The sequence below is a fragment of the Panthera onca genome, chromosome F2 (assembly GCF_046562875.1).
Source record: "Panthera onca isolate mPanOnc1 chromosome F2, mPanOnc1 haplotype 2, whole genome shotgun sequence".
Taxonomy (NCBI): Eukaryota; Metazoa; Chordata; class Mammalia; order Carnivora; family Felidae; genus Panthera; species Panthera onca.
The window spans coordinates 8,583,825-8,597,655 of NC_138356.1; the positions used below are offsets into that span (position 1 = coordinate 8,583,825).

The 13,831-nt window shown below is 50.0% G+C and overlaps 1 protein-coding gene across 2 annotated transcripts in view; it reads left to right on the forward strand.

Annotated features, from left to right (window-relative positions):
- The first annotated feature begins 2,294 nt into the window (after window positions 1–2,294).
- LYN (LYN proto-oncogene, Src family tyrosine kinase) overlaps window positions 2,295–13,831 on the forward strand; it is a 122,558-nt gene continuing 111,021 nt past the window's right edge. For both annotated transcript variants that reach the window (XM_078441754.2, XM_078441756.2), the window contains exon 1: window positions 2,295–2,534. The gene's annotated coding sequence lies outside the window, so the exon portion shown is untranslated. The remainder of the gene's footprint in view (window positions 2,535–13,831) is intronic.

Consider the following 13,831-nt stretch of genomic DNA (forward strand, 5'->3'; position numbering starts at 1 on the left):
CAATAAAGAAGGTAAGACTATACAATGGGGAAAAGACAGTTTCTTCAATAAATTGTGCTGGGGAAAATGAACAGCTATACCCAAAAGAATGAAACGGTCCACTTTCCTTGCACCATACACAAAAATAAACCCAAAACGCATTAGAGACCCACGTGTAAGACCTGAAACCATAAAACTCTTAGTAGAAAACACAGGCAGTAAACTCTTGGACATCAACCAAGGCCATTTTTCTAGATATGTCTCCTGAGGCAAGGGAAATAAAACCAAAATAAACTCTTGGGACTACACCAAAGTAAAAAGCTTTTGCACAGCAAAGGAAACCATCATCAAAACGAAAAGGCAACCTACTGAATGGGAGAAGATATTTGCAAATGGTATATCTGATAAGGGATTAACATTCAAAAATAAATAAAGAGCTTATACAACTCAATACCAAAAAACCAAAAATGGTCTGATTTAAAAAATGGGCAGGGGACCTGAACAGATATTTCTCCAAAGACGACATCCAGATGGCCAACAGACACATGAAAAGGTGCTCCACATCAGCAATCTTCAGGGAAATACAAATTAAAACCCCAAATGAGACATCACCTCACACCTGTCAGAATGGTTAAACTAAAAAAGACAAGAGATAACAAATGTTGGCAAGGATGTGGAGAAAAAGGAACCCCCGTGCACTGTTGGTGGGAATGCAAACTGGTGTAGCCACTGTGGAAAACAGAATGGAAGTTCCTCAAAAAATTACAAATAGACACACACACACACACACACACACACACACACACACACACACACAGTGGAATGTTATTCGGCATTAAAATAAGATGAGATCTTGTCTTTGTGACCACATGGATGGATCTAGAGGGCATCATGCTAACTGAAAGAAGTCAGAGAAAGACAAACACCGTATGATTTCACTTATATGTGGAATCCAAACAACAAAGCAAATGAACCAACAAAGCAGGAACAGACCCATAAATAAAGAGGACAAACTGACGGTGGCCAGAGGACACGGGGGTAGGGAGATGAGCAAAAGAGGTGACGCGAGTGGGAGCTCACAGACTTCCAGTGAGAGAATAAGTAAGTCCTGGGGGCGAAAGGCACAGCGTAGGCAATGGGGTCAAGGGTACTGTAACAGCCTTGAATGGTGCCGATCAAGGGTAGTTCCACCTGTGGTGAGCACAGCATTGCCATATAGACTTGTTGAATCACTATGTTGTGCACCTGAAACTAATGTAACATTGTGGGTCAACTGTACTTTGATTAAAAAAAAAAAAAGATTAAAAGAAGAATCACAGGGGGGAAAAGAGAAAGGTAATGGGTCAGAAGTGCTTAGCCCAATGCCTGGCACCTGAGAGGCCCCACTTGTTCGCTATTATAAATACCAAGAGTAAATCTCCTGCAGGCCGCTATTTATTTCCTTGTAAATTCCACAGCGTGGCGTAATGCTGGGATCCCGGGGAATCTCGCTTCGACCTGGGCCTCCGCCACGGCTGGGACGAGTATCTGGGACTTGCGTGTCGCATTTACTGAGTTGGGACATGGGCTTGAAGGGGGGCTCGTTCTTTCAACAAACCACGATTATGCCCTTGCTGTGTGCCGAGCACCGTGCCGCATGCGGGGAGGCGGCGAGAGCCCGAATGAGAGAATAGCAGCGACCATCACGGCGCGCTAGGGCACCGTAGGAGCCCTTTGCACGAGCATTTCATCCTCCCAGGCACCTTTATCTCCGTTTTCCGGGAAGGAAGTCCAAGTTTTGAGGAACCGGGTAATTCGCCAGGCCATTCAACTCCGCTTCTACCCTCCGCCCCCGCTCAGCCCCCTGAACATCCCCGTGGGCACCCTTCAGGGGCTTACTCTGTTGGGGACACTAAGAACTCTGCACGTGAGACTCTGCACGTCAACTCGGCACATCTCAGCCTCTCTCTGGAGAACTCCGGATGCTGGGGCTCAGGGCGCGCCCCCTCTGCGGCCAGGGGCACCCCACCTCCTGACACCTTCGGGAGTGGCTTGGAAGAGAAGCCGAGGAGGCCGACCGAGGCTCCGTGGCCGGGCTCCCTGGAAGAGCCTTCTGTCCGCGTCGACAGGAGCATGTGGGGCCCCAGCGGCTCCACTCCCCCGAGCGGCACGCTGCGACTCCCAAGTTTCTCTGCCTTCAAAGCTCGCGCGACGGCCACGCCGAAGACCCAAGCCTTGGGCAGAGGCCAAACGGTCACTTCCCCGCCCTCCCGGCGCAGTATGCAAATCCGAGCACCAGGAAGTAGCTGGGACCTCTCGGCCGAGCCCAGCGACAGCCAGTTCCTCTCCCGCCGCTCCGGGCCGCCGGCCGCTCGCTCCCCTGCCGTGGCGCCTCCGGGCCCGACGCGCTGCAGCCTCCAGCCCGCGGCAGGCGGGGCGGCCGCGCCACCCCGGGCCCCGAGCCCGCAGCCCGCCCTGCGCCGGCCCCGCGGGGCCGCCCCGTCGCGCCCCCCGCTCGGAACTCGAGTCACCGTGGAGCGCCGCCGCCACCGCCCAGCAACTTTCACCCGGAGCTGGTGAGTCCCCGGAGCTAGCCGGGGGGTGGGCGCGGGGTGGGGGTTGGGGGGACCGCGGCTGTGTCCCCGCCCGGAGTCTCGGGCGCCGGGCGGGCCGGGGGCCGGGGGCTGGGGGGGGGTCGGCGCGGGCCGCGGCGGCCGGGGGCGCGCGCCGCCTCCTGGCAGCGCGGATGCCTCCAGCCTGTGGGTGGCCGGGCCGTGGGGGAGCGCGGACGCGGGGGCGGGCGGCTCCGCAGGTGTCTTCTCGGCTGCGGCGCGCAGGGGCGCGGTGGGAGGTGCGGGTGCGAGGGCAGGCGCGCGGCGGGTCCCTCCGGTGCCGACCCGAGCGCTGGCTGCCGTCCCCGCCCGGGCCGCTCTCGGTGCGCCTCGGGGAAGCCCCTCGCCGCGCAGAGCCGGCGCGCGGCGGGGATCCCGGCGGGGACTCCTCGGGCTGCAAAATCCGGCCGCGCCGGGGCCCCCCGAGGTGAGGGATGGGGCTCGGCCCGGGCCCTCTGCCAGGCTCCTCGCGAGCGTGACGTCGGGGTGGGGTGGGGGGGCTGCGGCAGAATCGGTAGGCACCCTCCCGCCGAGCCCGGCGCCTCCCCGCCTGCCGAGGAGCAGTCCCGTGCCTCCGCCGGCGGAGAGGAAGCGAGAGTTATTTTAAGAATTCAGGGGTTGCCTTTCCTTCGCCTTGGGGGGAAGGGTGTAAGCGTCAGTTCCCGCTTTCCTGCGTTATCTTGGCCGACTGTGGCATCTTCTCCAAGCTGTGCGTTTGCGATGTTCCTTTCTAATAGCTGACGTGGTCGTGCGGTTGTGTCTCCATTCGTGTGTGTGTGTGTGTGTGTGTGTGTGTGTGTGTGTGTGTGTGTGTGTTATCCCAAACCCACCCAACTTCTTTGCCAGAAACCTGGGTTGAATCGGGCCTTGCAGTTTCCTCGCCGAGTGTCAGCTTGGGCCTATTACTGAAATTACCTGCGTGGGTTTTTTCATCATCTCTGGGAGAACATATTTACTTTCTGAGCTGTGTATTGTATGCAAAGCCCCAAGTACACACACAGGCATTCCGTAAATGGCGCTGTTACTATTTGTCGCAAATACAGTAACTCTATCAAAACTGGGTTCCCTGGTTCTTTGCAATTTGATTTTAAACCTAAGACTACATGGTCCGATTTAGCCACCTGACCCTCCTAGTAAACGTGCTTAATAAATACACCGGAGATTAGGTGTCTGCAAAGCTAGCGCCCGGGAGTCTCACTCACCCTAAGCGCTAGCCAGTAAAGATGTTTGACTTTTGATTTGTTGACCGCCCCTACAGGCGCCTGTAGGGTTTAGGAAGGCAGGCCTGTTGTCCCTGCACAGGTAAAAGCCACAGCCGTGCAGGGGGGAACAGGAGTATAGGAATTTAGTAAGTACGGAGAAGCCCTTCCTAAATGAAGTAAAGTCTGCTGGAAAAAGGGTGGGATTCAGTTAGTTCCCGGTTTTCATTTGGAGGTAAGGAGCTAAATGTCTTAAGGCTTGAAGACATTTAATTTGATCACAGGAGGCTTTTGGTGACTGGGCCTCTTTGGAGGCAGAGTGGGGCAACCCTCTTCCTGAGTGAAGGGTAGAGGCCAGCCCCGGTAAGGGAAGAGAAAACAGGAACTGGAAAACCTAAGTTTGGGCCTCTGCCATTATCTACCAGAGCTGTGATTTGGGATAAGTTGGGTTAATGACTTGTCCGTTTGTTCGGCCAACATTTCCTTCATAGCAGTAACTGGTGTTATATCATGATTTGTGCGTGTGTGTGTATGTGTGTGTGTCTGTATTCACCACTGCAATGAAGGCTCTGTGAAAACAGCTCTGTCTGGTCCAAAACGCTAGCCCCAGTGCCTGTCGCAGAGTCGAGATTACTTGGAAGAAAGGGTGAAGTTTGGCTTGGAGTTTGGCTCCGCGCAAGGTCAAGGAACAGGGCTGGTTCGTAAGGCACTTGAAGCCCGCTGGCCCTCCGTCCTGGTTTCTGAAATGGGGATTTGAGAGACTTTTTTTGACTGTCCAGTTCTCCCAGGGTCAGTCTCCCTGCAGGACCCGTTACTCAGCTGTATCACTGGGAGCAAGGGCTTGATTTGGATTAAAGGTCCTTTGCCCAGGCAAAACGACCCACTCGATGTTGCCCACGTGTATGGAGACCTTGCCATATCCTCCCAACCCCCAGGGGCTTTTTTAGCAGAAAAGTGGTCCAGCCATTTTGTGAATCGAGGACTGTCCAAGCCCCTTAGGTCCATTTCACTTGTATTCAAAACATCGGAGATGCCATTTGGTTCAAATGAATACACAGAGTTGTGATTCAACAACATTAGCATGGGTTTGCTTATGGGTAGTATAATTTGCATCTGCGTAAATAAGAACACAAGGTGTCTGAGGCTGCGGTGTGAAACGTTGTCATAGCTCACACTGCTGATCTCCATGACCTCCATGTCCTCAAGCATGGATAGTCATTAGTTGGGACGTCGACCGATGACCCATCGCGATGACGGTGCTCATCCCTTTCGCTTGTGAGGAGCGATTCCTGGGAATCACTCATCCCGGAATCAGAGGCCTTCCTGAGTTATAATTTCATCTGAACCTCTCATGGACCCCAGGGTGGGCAGGGACAGGTACAAAACCAAGAGGTTTGGTGTCCTGCCCAAGATTACAGGTGGCAAAGTAGCACCGTTGGGCAGAGTAGGTATGTTTTCTGGCTCCATATTCAGAGCGTTCCGCACTTTTCTGCCTTTGCCCTGTAGTAGGTACTCAACTACGGGAAAGAAATCACTTAATAAACATTTTCAAAAAGGGGAACCACAAGGTAATTTTCTTCTATCTCTTGGCGATTGCATCATCAAGCAGGGCACTTAAGGCATATTCCGGGAGATGCGTTTCTGTGCCTTTTAGCACTGCTTCCTGCTCAGGGAGGGGGGAGATCTGATCATTGCCAAGGTGACCCCTATATCGGCTGTTGCCCGAGCAACTCTAGTGACTGCCTTGGGGGCTATTAGGGCTTATTGGTTAATACAGAAGTGCTCAGGTAATACTTTGCCCAAGGATTGCCTCCAGCCTCTGCTAGAAATGCCTCCCGTGAACCTTACAGGCCTCCTTGTGTGGTGGTTATAACACTAGGAACATCATTTGAAGTGAAAATATAAAGTAGGGAGATAGGGCCCAGAAGATGCTCGTTAAAACATACGCTGCCCTTTACTGACCACCTGCTATGAGCAAGGTACCCTTCAAAGCCAACACTTACAAGAGGGTACACATTGCCTGTTATCTTTAAAGATTGGTGACAGAAGAGGACAAATATGTAAGAGGAAGTCTTTTTTTTTTTTCCCCCAGTCAGAAATATTGAAAGATTTCTTACAGTTGCCCGGTTTCCTGATACTTAAGTTGTGAAATGTTGAGTTCACTCTATCATCATTTCTGAAATTTATTTTGAGTAAGTTCCCATTTAGGGGAGAAGCCCAAGTATAGAAAATAGCATAGGAGTCTGCCAGTTGAGGAATTAGAATTTTTGAAACAGCCCGATTTAAAGATTTGGACCCTCTTTTGGATATCCTTGGCTTAAGTTAGCTGGACGGGCTCTCTTGTAATTTAGAAGAGAAAGTTCAAATAACGATTTGGGATGTTGTGTTTAAAAGGTGCATCCATGGGCACCTGGGTGACTCAGTTGGTTAAGCAATTGACTTTGGCTCAGGTCATGATCTCATGCTTCCTGAGTTCAAACCCCACATCGGGCTTTTTGCTGTCAATGCAGAACCTGCTTCAGATTCTCTGTCTCCCCCTCTGTCTCTCTCTGTCCCTCCCTGCGTTCCCTCTCTCTCAAAAATAAACATTAAAAAAATTTTTAAAAAGGTACATCCATGCTAACAAGTTACAGGGGCCGTTGATGTAGCCTTTGTTCTTCATTCTTGGACTTTTTCCTCAATCTCGTTCTGTGCTTCACTTTCCCTTAGTACTGAATAAGCTGTCAGCATTCCTTATTTGCCGCAAAAGTAGTTCTTGAAAGTTCTGTTGACCATCTGGAAATGGCTTTCATTTGTATAGAACTCTTCCAAAGTTTGGTTGTTTGACTGTCTTTATTAACCCTCACATATTCCCAGTCTCCCTTCTCTGGCCCCCCTCTTCAGCTCTCTGTTCACCCTCTTACCAGGTCCATGAACCATGAGTTGACGTGATAAGAGATGAGCATTTATGGCAAGAGTTTATTGGCTCATGTCATGGTAACTGTTCATTTTTCATAACGCTGACTTACACAAATGATGTCCCGTAAAATTATACGAATGGTGAGGCCTTTATAGAATCCATCAATGTAGGTATTTCTTACTGGTCTGGGCTCTGCTCCCGGTGAGTTGGAGAACCCTGGGCAGAAGTCTCCATTCGTGTAGCTCAGAGTGCCTTTAAGTCTCTCTCCTCTGCTTTTTACAGTTCACACCTCAGGCAAGTCTGATAATGCTGGGTCTGCCCACACTCCCCTCTTTCTCTGAGCATCTACACTGACTCTGTTGATCCCAAGCCGTGCCATCTGAAAGCTCTTTGCCAACATGCCTCTCTAGTCCTTCTTCCTCTGTCTGTGGGTACAGCATCAGTTGTGGGGCATGGGAGAGCTGTCAGGACTTCCTTGGGCCCACTTTTCAGCGCTGGGGAGACCGGAGAGATGGGTTTGCATTTATTCTACCTCCAACTCAAGTAGTGATGTCTTCTTGGCCTTTGGGCCTTCTGGGTGCCTCAGCTCAAGTAATGATGTTTTCTTGGCCTTTGAGCCTTTTGGGTGCCTCAGCTCAAGTAATGATGTCTTCTTGGCCTTTGGGCCTTCTGGGTGCCTCAGCTCAAGTAATGATGTCTTCTTGGCCTTTGGGCCTTCTGGGTGCCTCAGCTCAAGTAATGATGTCTTCTTGGCCTTTGGGCCTTCTGGGTGCCTCAGCTCAAGTAATGATGTCTTCTTGGCCTTTGGGCCTTCTGGGTGCCTCAGCTCAAGTAATGATGTCTTCTTGGCCTTTGGGCCTTCTGGGTGCCTCAGCTCAAGTAATGATGTCTTCTTGGCCTTTGGGCCTTCTGGGTGCCTCTTCCTGTTAATGTTAACCCCCACGGGGGTGAGGGGAACAGAGAAGCTCGTCTCAGAGAGACCCTCTGGAGAGGGAGGACCACTTCTGCTTTCCACGGGGAAGCTGTGTCACAGAGGGCAGAACTGTAGCCAGCGGCCTGACGGGAGGCCCGAGGGAGGGGGCCGGCAAGGAAGTGATACTTCCTCCTGCTTGGAAGGCCCCAGACCCAGTCATTTGCCTGCAGCCCCACCTTCCTTACCACTCAACACTGCTTTTTTTTCCTCAGGGTTCTTTCTACCACCTTCTGCTCTGTTCATTTTCAGTTTACCCCTGAGAGGGGGCGGGGGGGGGGGGGGGGAAGGGGGAGAACAAGCGTAGTCATCACTGGAGAGCCTTCTGTGGCAAAGCCCATGGTGGCCGTGTTTGAGTCTTCAGCAACAGAAAGATGTACATTTTGATGGTCACCATCATGGAAATCATTCTGAAAATCTAACTAGGTGTTCTGAAATCTTTTAATGTTCAGGCAATATAATAGTTTCTTAAGCTAACTATAGTGGTTCAGTCCTGTTTTTAAAATTACTTAAATTCTAGCCTCTTGTTAATTTTTTGGGATAGGGCGGTGACTTTCATGTGACTTTCACATTTCTTTGACCATAACCCACATCAAGAAACATGTTTCACCTTGTGCCTGAATGCACGTCTATGTGTATGCAAAAAAAAAAAAAAAAAAAAAAAGAAGAAGAAGAAGAAGAAAGAAAAAGAAATGAATTTGGTGAAAGAGCTTTTCCTTCTAGATCTAGATCACCGGGCAGTGTGACCCAGGGCCATCCTTTAGAGAACAGGGTAGTGAGATCTATTAGAGTTTAAAACATTTGGGGGAGCCCAGAGATTCCAAGAAGCTCCAGTCTGATAGGCTTATTAAGCAAATACAAATTAAGATAAATCCATACAATGGAACACCGTAGATCTTTCTAAAAATAGTATTCGGTTTGGGGTGCCTGGGTGGCCTAGTTGGTTGGGCTTCTGGCTCTTGATTTCAGCTCAGGTCACAATCCCACACTGTCCACCTGAAACTAATATAACGTTGTATGTTAACTATACTGGAATTTAAAAAAGAAAAAGAAAAAATAAGTTGAACACAAATGTGTGGGTAATATATGATAGTATTTCTGAAATATATGCATTGGTGAGACACATAATCTGTAAGCTATGCACATCGATACTTTTTGTACTAAAGTTTTGATAGTGATTATTTCTGGGTTATACCAATTTTATTGCCTTGGTACTTTTTTTTTTTTTTTTTTAAGAATCACTTATTTGATAAAAATTTTTTTTTTTAATTTAATGTTTGTTTCTTTTGAGAGAGCATGAGCGAGAGAGGGCAGGGGAGGGACAGAGAGAGAGGGAGACACAGAATCCGAAGCAGGCTCCAGGCTCCGAGCTGTCCGCACAGAGCCCGACACGGGGCTCGAACCCACAGACTGTGAGATCGTGACCTGAGCCGAAGTCGGACGCTCAACCAACTAAGCGACCCAGGCGCCCCAAGAATCATTTATTTGACTTTAAAACACCATTGTAATGAGCAGTGACATGAAGCCAGTGTGAGTGCAGGGGAAAGGGAAGAGCCATCAGGAAACGTGGGGGCAAAAGTGGCCACGATGGAGCTCGTGTGATCTAATCGTGAGCAGACTTGCCCCTGGAGGAACTCACGGGCTCTGCGTCTTGTAAGTAGATACGATATTTTCTTAAAGGAGGGTCTGTTTCTTCTATTTAGTCATATTTAGCATGGAGCGTAACAAATGTTCCTTGAGTAAGCTGTGCAGGAATCATTCGAAGATCCAAGAACTCGTTCTAGTGGAGTGGGGATGAGCCTGGAGGGCCATTGCCCAGAATACCAAATGTTGGATTTTACTGTGTCAAAGGAGAATTGCTAGAGCCTTTTAGCGGGAAGCCATTTTCTTCCTTCACGACCAACTTCTTGCCTAGACTCTTGGCTATAAAATGCAGTTGCCAAATGATGAAGAGATAGTGAATACTCATTAGCTGCTCAGAAGAGGTGGATCATTAACCCAGGGGCTAACAGGCACCTCCACAGAGATTAATTTGGGGCTGAAAAGTAGCATTTATTGCTGTCTTGTGTAACATCAGAAGCCTTGACCTCGTAGTCACTAGCCGGTCGGTACTTGATCGCTGGCCTGAGTGGTCATCCTGTCCAAACACCTATCTAAATATTCTTAATGATAGCAACACTATTGAAGAAATGAGCAATTAATTTGGAGTTGAGGTCTAAGATTCTGTGGCATTATGAGTATTTTCCATTTGATTTAAAAGGCAAATCTGTTGGGGTGCCTGGTGACTCAGTCAGTTGGGTGTCTGACTCTTTATCTCCGCTGAGGTCTTGGTCTCTGGGTCATGAGTTCAAGCCCCATGTTGGGCTGTGCACTGGATGAGAAGCCTACTTACAAAAAAAAAAAAAAAAAGGAGAATGTATTATAAAGCAGCAGCTTGGTGTTGGGATCCCTTTTATGATCTATAAGATAGTAAAAGCATTACCAGGAGTGCCTGGGTGGCTCAGTCGGTTGAGCCTCCGACTTCGGCTCGGGTCATGATCTCACGGTCTATGAGTTTGAGCCCCGCATCGGGCTCTGTGCTGATGGCTCGGAGCCTGGAGCCTGCTTCGGATTCTGTGTCTCCCTCTCTCTCTGCCCCTCCCCAACCTGTGCTCTGGCGCGCGTGCTCTCTCTCTCTCTCTCTCTCTCAAAAATATTATAAAAAAAAAATCCCTTCCATAACTAGGAACGGCAATATTTGACCAAAATGGCATACTTTGCCAATGATGCTGGCAACTGCCTTGCATAATCCGATACCACATATTGAATATCTCTTGTTTTCAATGCCTTTGAGAGATTCTTGAACCTTTAAATTTGAGGGGAGATAACGTAAATGGTAAAAAGACAACGGGTTTCCAAGTTAAACGGATCTGAGTTCCTATCTCGGTTCCCCTGCTTATGACTTTAGGTAAGTTACTTATCCTCACCATTTAGTAATGCCAGGTTTGTGGTGGTGATTAACAGAGCCTACCTCCTATCTCCTAATGTTGTTTCTGGTACACAGCAGGCACCAAATAAAAGGAAGCTCTTTTTATAATGGACTCTGTGATTCTTTCTTAGAGGGGAGGAACCCTTCCTTCCTTCCTTCCTTCCTTCCTTCCACAAACACATGCTGAGCAAAAATTTAAATACTGTCACAACCCAGTGAGAGTTCAGAGTCTACTGGGGGGGTCAGTCACAAACCATCCTGCCTAGCGGTTTGCCATGTGCTGGAGTCTTGACTGAACTTTGGATCTGCCTACGAGGTACCCAGAACTACGGTAAGCCCAGGGGCTACCAGGGTTAGCGGGATGGTCTCGGCATTCAAGGATGCCCTTTGTAGGGGAGCGTGAGGACACAGATGTGGTGTTCAGAGTGTGACCCGTGCTGTGCTAGATGTATACACATGGCGCTCTGCAAGCGGAAGGAAAGGGCTCCCGGTGATAGGAAGAGACGCTGGAGCCGGGTGTAGAAGAAGTAGAAGGAATTCTCTAGATAGGGGCTTTACGGAGATAGGCAAATGAGCCTGGGGATTCCAGAGAGGCCAGGGGTCCTCTGGCCTAGGCTACTGGGATGGACCGCATCCTTACATGAGAGGCTTCGTGGTCTAGAGGGGGACAGGCAAATATGGTAGTAGGCACCCAGTCTCTCTGGCTTCAAATGAAATTCTAATGTGGAATGTAGGGTCATCCATATAATCAAATGAGTACCGTAAGTTGTTTGTTTTTTTTTTTTTTTTTTTTTTTTTTTTTTTGTCTCTCTGGACAAGACCTTGGTTGTTGTCTCTCTGGACACGGGAGCACATTGCCTTTTTGAATGGTTTCAATTTTAATGGATTAAAATGGATATAGAAAGGAAACGTTAACCGGTTAAATTTCATAACTGCCTGTGTGTCTTTTACTTTCCGGCCCTCAGTTATTGTTAAGGTTTTAACTGAATTAATATGACCACTGAATGAGGATTTCATTGTACGTTTCCTTCAATTCCTTTACGAGTGGATAACCTTTCAAGAGTCTAGTAGAAGAAACCATTCTGAGCACTCTAGTGAATGACCCCAACGTTACATTGCTGCCATAGTTAGAAGTCTTCAAGAGAGATGAGGCCGTGCAATCCAACTTAACAAATAACATAACCCTTCGGATGTCAAGTGTCAACCCTCGGGCCCTTGACGTCACCTACCTACCTTGGTATTCAACGTTTGAATCCTAGAATCTTGTAAAAGGAAGAGATTCTGGTAGTGTCTTACACATGGCCCTTAGCAGGGAGGTAGTTACCTTCCCATGAATACTGGGTCTCAAATGTTAGTTTCCTCCCAGGTTATCCTACTGCAGGTGATGGAGGCCACATTGTGAGAACACCGTGAGAGGGTGCTCAAAATGACCCATTTCATTTTTGGACAGCTCTGGAGAGGAGACAGACTTTTCTATCATGCTACAATGTTTCATTTCGGTAACTTCTGCCTACTGCTGCTAACTCTGCCTTCTGGCACTGTTTTGACAAATTTTGAGGCTGTGGCTGTCGATCGGGGACGTGTAGGGACATGATTGATTGCCTGCCCACCAGCACCATTACCCCACCTCTCTTCAAAACAGAACCCAGATTATTTCAGGATTCATCTTCTCCACTGAAGGTTCAGCAGTTTTCCCCATCCCCATCGATAGGGTGGCCCTGACTGGTCAGAGGCTCCTACTCTTGCCAGTGATTGGTTCATAAATGGGCATACCTGGGGTTGGACGGTAGTCAGTAAAGGGAGGTAATGTCCCATAGGTGGTCCTAACATGAATAGAAAAGGAGTGGAGAGGGAGAAGAGAAGTGAGAGATGAACGAGGAATAAGGGGGGGGGGGGAACTCGTGAGAGTCAAGAAATTAGAAGGAAAGTATGTTATCTTGATTACTAATTTGCTAATTTGTGATGTGTACAGTATGTGGTTGTTTGTGTGTGTGTGTGTATGTGTAGTCACACAGACTGGTGTGGGATTAGTAGTGATTACTGGACTTCCATAACCACAATTTATTTTTAAGATGTATATGTATTGAGTGTTGTGTGTTGGGCATTGTAGTGGGTGCTTTGGGGGAAGCAAACACTGGTAGCATGAGGTTCCTGCCCTGGAAGAGCTTATGGTACTCTGTTCTCTCTGGGTGGTTCACGGACCACAAGGCTGACAAATTAATGTGCCAAGGTCATGGATGGAACAGTAACCTTCTTGCTCAGGAGATCCCTGAGCACCTTAATCAGTGCCCAGAAACCAATATTTTTGGTTTCTCCCTCGTGCCCCCTCTCCCTCGTGCCCCCTCTCCCTCGTGCCCCCTCTCCCTCGTGCCCCCTCTCCCTCGTGCCCCCTCTCCCTCGTGCCCCCTCTCCCTCGTGCCCCCTCTCCCTCGTGCCCCCTCTCCCTCGTGCCCCCTCTCCCTCGTGCCCCCTCTCCCTCGTGCCCCCTCTCCCTCGTGCCCCCTCTCCCTCGTGCCCCCTCTCCCTCGTGCCCCCTCTCCCTCGTGCCCCCTCTCCCTCGTGCCCCCTCTCCCTCGTGCCCCCTCTCCCTCGTGCCCCCTCTCCCTCGTGCCCCCTCTCCCTCGTGCCCCCTCTCCCTCGTGCCCCCTCTCCCTCGTGCCCCCTCTCCCTCGTGCCCCCTCTCCCTCGTGCCCCCTCTCCCTCGTGCCCCCTCTCCCTCGTGCCCCCTCTCCCTCGTGCCCCCTCTCCCTCGTGCCCCCTCTCCCTCGTGCCCCCTCTCCCTCGTGCCCCCTCTCCCTCGTGCCCCCTCTCCCTCGTGCCCCCTCTCCCTCGTGCCCCCTCTCCCTCGTGCCCCCTCTCCCTCGTGCCCCCTCTCCCTCGTGCCCCCTCTCCCTCGTGCCCCCTCTCCCTCGTGCCCCCTCAACTCATGCAATTGCCTGCATGTGCTAGCTCTTTCTCTCTCTCTCTCTCTCTAGCAAACAAAAAAAGAAACAACAAAAACCCCAGAAAATAACAAGTGTTGGCAAGGATGTGGAAAAATTGGAACTCTTGGGCGCTGCTGGTCGGAACGTGAATTGGTCCAGGGTGGCTGTTCCTCAAAACGTTAAACCTAGAATGACCATACGATCCAGTACTTCTGTTTCTGGGTGTGTACCCCCCAAAATCGAAAGCGGGGTCTCAAAAGAAATATTTGTGCGCCCACGTTCATAGCAGGATTATTCACAA